Source organism: Pogona vitticeps, chromosome 1 (genome assembly GCF_051106095.1).
Source record: "Pogona vitticeps strain Pit_001003342236 chromosome 1, PviZW2.1, whole genome shotgun sequence".
Taxonomy (NCBI): Eukaryota; Metazoa; Chordata; class Lepidosauria; order Squamata; family Agamidae; genus Pogona; species Pogona vitticeps.
In genome coordinates, this window is record NC_135783.1 from 146,369,251 (window position 1) to 146,376,446 (window position 7,196).

Below are 7,196 nucleotides of genomic sequence, written 5' to 3' on the forward strand. Positions count from 1 at the left end.
TTTCATCACCTACTTTGATTACAGATGTTGGGCCAAGACAATCTTGTGCAGCAACACTTTAATCCTTAGACTGTTAGTGGAAAACATGCAGCCTTTCCACTATTTTTACCAAAAAAAAAAAAAGAAGAAGAAGAAAAAGAAAGCCACCAAAGAAACCCATGAGATTATCAGCCCCCATTCCTTCATGTTTTGGGATTCTTCCATGTTTCCAGGGATGCCTTGGCACCTATACACTAATATACTTTTTTTTAAATGACCACTAGAGGGTGGAAAGGGCTCTCTTTTTGTTAAATATATTGTGGTAATCTTTACATTGCATAACCACCGTATGCAATTGATTATGTCAAGAAGCCCCCCCCCTTGGGAAGGTGGCTGTCCCACAAAAGCTCCCATCAACTCTGAAAAAATGGTCCCTCAGCCCTGCTGAGATCACGCACCTTCACCTTAGACCCTAACAATGCGTTCAACTACTAACCTTCTCATAAATCTCTTGGAAATATGTACACACAGAGAGTTTCAATTATTACTGCTTTTGGATATGTACCATTTTTAAAAACTAAATTATACTTTACATAGGGTATAAATAATAATAATAAAGTAATAATTATTATTTATACCATATGTATTATTATTATTATTATTATTATTATTATTATTATTATTATTATTATTATTATTATTATTATTATTAAAAGTTATTCTTTCAATACCACCTTCCTTCCAGATTTGCCAGGTTGTTAAGATACGGGCATTTCTGTTCTTAGTAGAGGGAAGACACTAAAGGAGCAGTTTAGAGAGTGAGAAGGCAGCTTTGGGGTTTTTGTAGTCGTGAAGGGGTTGCCACTGGTGCCCTGGGAGGCCTGCCTACCCTTGCTCTGCAGCCCCGGAAGAGACCTGGGCTCCGGGACCCCTGGCAGACGAAAGGAAGGGACAGGAGGCATTTATGAAGGAGCTGACTGATGAGGGGCACTTGCAGAGGGAGGAGAAAGACATGGAATGGAACAGAGGAGAAGAAACCGGAGATGCTGAGACCCTGGGGGAAGAGATGACACGGGCAGGGGGAGGCCATCAAGGCCTAGAACTCTTCAGTGTTGCGCCTCAGGAGAGGTGGAAAGCTACTGGGAGGAGGCATCCCAAGGGAAAACTTCTGAACCCCACCCGTTAAGCAGAGGAAGAGGAGACTGACGAAGGGCTGCCCTACCAGGATTACTGGTGCCCACAGCGCTGCCATCACAACCTTCGTGCCTGCGCCATCCAATTAGAGCAGCCGTGCTCACTCTGGCTCAGTCATGGCACCAATGACGGGAGCACCAGCAGGAGAAACAGAGGGGCCTCCAGGAGGAGCAAAGGAGTGTCCCCTGCCCGGTTCTACCAGCTGTCACTGAAAGGACTCTGACCAGGCCCAGGACTCAAACCTGTCCTCTGGCTTTGCAAGGATGGGACTCTTGGGGCCTCCTGTGGCATTATCCGGGGCCTCTCTTGCAAGGATATCCCCTGGAGGATCCATGCAAGGAACTCACAAAGGAAGTTAAGGTCAGTGAGGGGGGACCCAGTGGCAACCGCAGTAGTCTACATTTAGCTGTTGCAAATGAATATGTGAGTGTACAAACACATGCAGGTGTAGGTATGTGAGAGATCTGCTGTCTCCTTATAGTTGTCCCACAGCAAAAGGATGCCATCAAGTTACATATTAGTAAATTACACTTTATTGTGTTCTGGAGAGGCAGGTGATATAGCATGAAAAGCACCACTGTAGATGTGAGATATATAATTAAGCCACTGGATGTAACCATGTCAAGCTTGTTAAATCACTCCATTGTTACATATACACAGTTTGGTAAAAATTTAGATTGCTCGCCACCAAATGGAGCTTCTAATTGAGCATTGATTCTTTACTATTACGATGACCAACTGATACTCTTGTTTCAATAGTTATTCTGATACTGTACATTGTTTCAGTAGTTACTTAGTGGATGAGCAGATTGCTGCTGTAAAAATATATATGAAAAAGCAATGTACCTACAGTTTCAAATACATAAAATTAAACCACAAAAATACAGAAGAAACCCTGCTATGACCCTTCTTCATTATATGGGGTATCTAACTGACAAGGAAACACACAGCCTGTTCTGCCATATTTTTGCATTGAAGCAGCATCCTAAGAATTATCTGACCAGGACATGGAGTTGCATGCGATCTGTGTTTGCTTCTTTATTCTTCAAGTGACCAGCTTGGTTCCTGCTTCCATCAGCAGAGACATGGCCATTCCTCAGCCTGAGGAAGCTGCCGCAATGTAGTCCCTATAGCAGTTTGGGGAACAGGCGCGAAAGAGATAAGGAAGCCTAAGCCCATAGTTGTTCTTATAAATGTAGATGAAACGAAGGCCTTTTCCGTACAACAGTCCCGTGCAGCAATCACAGACGGTGGAGCTAGGATGTGGAGAAAGAAGAGTTATGTGAGTTTCTGATCCTGAAAATGAGAGGAGGAATGTAACATGTGCCTGAAATTGTTGGAGGACTCTGCCTTCCGTGGATCTACGCTGTAAAGCAGTTTGGTTTCATTTCCCCATATGGCAGTGGTTGCAAACTTAAGAGTGACCCAGGTGTTCTTGAACTACAGTTCCCAGAAACCCCAGCCAGCACTGCTGGTGGCAAAGGCTTCTGGGAATTTCACTCCAATAACACCAGCTGGGTTATCGAAGGTTGGGAACCTGAAGAAGCAAGAAAAAAGTGGAGAGACTCCCTAGAGAGTTTGTGGCAGCTGTTAAGATTTGAAGCGACCATTTACCAGCACCCACACTTTGGGTCAAATGAGCTCATTACAGTCAGAGCTTTATTAGAAACCATAACTGTTTATTCTCATTTGAACACTTCTTAGTTTCACATGTTGCAAATTAGATTCCTTTTGTTTTTGCAATGGACGTTGGGACATACGGGCAGCTTCGTTTGGAAATTTGATTATTCATTGAAGGAACAATGTCCCTGGAGTGAAAATGTGCTCTCAGCATCTGAATGCGAAGATGGCACCTTATCTAGGTTGACCCAAAGTTACAACTGCAGGGGGTCACACACCCCAGGGTTGAGGAAAACACCCATGTACTTCAACATAATCTTGCTGGTGAAAGGTGGGGAGTTGGCAGAGAATAATCACTGACAACATCTATTAGTTTTACCGTATTTATTTAGTTGGAACCAAAGCTCCAAGACCATGAAATCTAGACACCTTAAATATGCTGTGCATACTTTGGGGTTGTGTGTGCGTGTGTGTGTGTGTGTGTGTGTGTTTTTTAAAAAGGAATTTTGCAATACCATCCCCAGTCAGTACCCTGTTTCCCTGAAAATAAGCCCTAATCTGAAAATAAGCCCTAGTATGATTTTTCAGGATGCTCATAATATAAGCCCTACCCCCAAAATTAGCCCCAGTTAAGTGAAACCCTGCCCTCCACCATTGTGCAGCAACCAGAAGATGACATGTGTTTGAATAAATGTAGATTGCTGTACATGAAAAAAAATAAAACATCCCCTGAAAATAAACCCTAATGCTTTATTTGGAGCAAAAATTAATATAAGACCCTGTCTTATTTTCGGGGAAAAACAGTTAATTTTCGGGGGGAAACAGCAGACCTACCTCACCACCAGTGCACTGCTTTACACACTGAAGCCAGGGGAAGTAATTAAAAGAACAAAGACATGGGATTTCTCCAGCTTATGAGAAGGGAGTGAGCAGACCGTTCTCAAAGGGAGCTGTCGGGGCTGCAGCATGGCACTGACCTAGCAGCTGTGGCTTTATTCTGATAGTGTGGGCACAATGTCAATAAATTTGACAGCAGCATAACATTGTTTGAAGTGTTCAGCGTATCAAACTAAACACAGGTCGCTACTCCACTCTACGCAAGGCATTTTGGATAGTATGTACAAACGCCAATCAGTACAATAGAACAGAGTAACAATGAAAACATTTTTAAAATTTAGAAGATTTTTTTCCCCGCTAGAGGGCACAAGGGAGCTTGATTATTCTACTCCCCAATTTTTGTAGGGAAAAAAATTGGGGAGTAGAAGTTGTGGGGGGGGGCAACCCATCAAGGTCTAGGGATGGGCATGTGAAACCCTGAGGCCTTTGTTTGTTGCCCTGCCCTGAGGTAAGATTTTCAAGGCCAATTAAAGCACCATTGCTCGAGAGGACTCCCTTATTTACGTGATTACTGGAAAAAACATGCGTTGCACTGATGGGGAGGTTTCCATCCTCCTCCTGCTTCTTCATATTGCTCTTCTAATGGCTGTCTTTCGACTTTTGATGTGGCCACTGTAAACAACGCTCCTGTTTGGATCGAAACAAGTTTCTTGTTGTCATGGGCCAATAAAATCTTCCTCCTGCACACCTATTCCATTTACAGTATTTTAATTCAAATGACCCCCCCCCCCCGAGTCTACTTACTTGCACAAAATCTCTTGGATGTCTGCTGGGATCTCATGATAGATTTCCCACAGACTGTGCTTGGCAAAGCAATGAGCCGCCATGTCAGTGAGTCGTTGAGGCTCAAGCTTGCAGATGTCGTTCCAGAAGTAGGGGTGTAAGAAGTTATTTTCCACCTTGAGGCAGCTCAGTTGAAGCTTCAAAACCCCACAAGGCAACACGTAGAGTAGATTCCCTTCTAGACTGAGATACGTCAGTTTACTGAAAGTTTACAGACAAAAAGACACTCTAATGGTCCTCTGGCCATGTTTTGGACATCACAGATAATTTGCATTTACTTGACTGGAGTGGGGAGAAACTGTGTGGGGAACGTGGCCTATGTGGGTAGTGGAAGCCTCCAGTGTGGCCTACATTGCTGCCCAAGTGTTGTGGCCACCATTCCATTTTTTCCTTCCGGCCACTTAGCTGAGCAGCAGGAACACAGTTGTGAAGTGGGAGGTGCAAAGAGAAAACTTTTCCTATTTGCTGCCTACTTCCACCCCCCCAGCTCAAGCTGAAAAACAGCACTTTGCAGGCTATGTAGAAGGGGGTTGTTTGGCCATTGTAGAAGAATGAATGTACTTATTATTTTAATGCTCACCAACAGAAGCACTGTGCTGAAGTAGCACACACCATGTGTGTAAAATATACTAGCACACCACTAAGCAGATATGGCCTCTACTGGAAAAAATATTTTCAGACATTTTTATGGTTGCATCATTCTACATGTTGTCAATTAGCCTACTTTTTAATCTTATGATTGGTCACTGGGAGTGAAAACACAAGCTTCTTTTGCATGTCAGACTGGTTGGGTGGAGTACTTTGAAGCATTGTTGTGCCTGGAGGCAAAATATCATAATAATTGGAAATATGAATGTCCCTTAATATGTAAGGAGATGGAGTAGGAATGGGCATAGGAGACTGTCTGTGTGCATCTGCACATGTGGCCTTTAGCCCAGTTTTCCTGGCCATTTGTGGCTATTGCGGTGGGAGTAAACTGTCTATCTCAGCCTATCTCAATATGCAACTATTGACTATATTTTAAAAGGTGATGTGGTCCCTAAGGTGCTTCAAACAAGAGTATAAGCTGTTGGAGAAGTAGAGCTATAAAGGTCGAGATCTTTTTTTGTTTGCCAGTGTTCTGGAGATCCTCTTGTGGAGGGTACGTTGAAGTGTTCACCGCCCACCTCAACAGAATAACCAGCTGATACACAGCGGGGCAAGGGAGCAGAGTTGAAATACGCTAAAATAGACAAACTTCTACAGTACCTGAGATTTCCAATCTCATTAGGAATGCTTTCAAATTCATTATAGGAAATATCAAGACCCTCAAGATTTGGCAATGTGAACAGCCTATGAAAAGAGAAAGGAAATACGCATCACATCAAAAGGTTAGAAAACTGAGCATATTAAGCACAATTTCAGCTTCCAATGTACACTGTAGGTACACCATTGTATAACTCAGACCCCAGGGGATTTCAGTTCACAAGAACACTATACATAAAGAGTATTGCTTTGAGTCCCTTAATCTGGAACTATGAAAAAAACTTGCTTATTTTGTGCCAAATGGAATACAGTTGCCTGGACCAAGCAGGTTTAAATAAGCAGAGACCAAAAAAAATAAATACAGAAAATAGAAATCACATTTAGAAAGTAAAAGGCTGTGGCATCTTAAAGACTAAGCAATTTATTGTCACATAAACATATGTGAATTAAAGTTATTTTGTCATAGGCATACACAATAATAAAAGTATTAGAGTGTGGTACAGTGCACTTTACCCCGTATCTTTAGCCAGAATTGGCACAGTTAAGTTCAATGTACTTTCCATCAATTACATGACGCACAGCTAACTGTGAGTAAGCCCAAACTTTTTTTTTCATGGCTGTTCATTGCTTTTTGTTCAACAGGCAGAGCCTAGTGATTTTTTTTTTTGTTAGCCATTCCACCTGCATCTGTCCCCCCACCCTGACTCCATTTTCTGGTATGTGTGATCATCTCTAAATCATTCCAAAGAGGCAGTGGCAGATGTATCCTAGAGTGATGTTGAGGGAGGACCATCTTTTTTAAAAAAAAGATTGCAAGTGACGTAGCCCTGCGTTGAAATAACAGCTTGTGAAGCATTTATCTGATATAGTAATATTAATAATTAAAACATTGTTTGGAGGACAAACAAGAGGCCCACACTTGAGAGGCGTGTTCCCGTTGTACTAACATACTGTGCTGTGTTGAAAGGTATGCCAGTTAAGTGCCTCTTGTCTCTCCACCAAATACAGTAATGTATTTTTAAAATTATGCATTTTCAATTTAATGCTGTGTCAGATAAGGACTGCAGTTTCACATGTTGCTATAGCAATTCAGCACTATGTCATCTGCCTTCCCCCCACCCAAAAAAAGGGCAGGGGTAATGACAGAGGGTGGGCAACCTTCGATTTCAGTAAGAATTGTCACAATTTGAAATGTGTGATTCCTGCCAGGAAAATTGACAGGCACAATTAAATATGCAATATGAATGACAACAGTGACTTAACTGCCATAGGAAACTTTGGACTGACCCAAATCAACTTGAGACAGCTTGGTTGCCTAGTCACATCCTTAGTCTTTCAGAAAATGGTTCACAGCCTTTGAATTTCCAGATGTTTGGGACTTCAGCTCCAAGAGTCTCTGTCTACTGGCCATGATTGCTAGAGAATCTGGGAGCTGGTGGGTCAAATATTGAGAACTGCTTTAACATGTCACAAGGTCC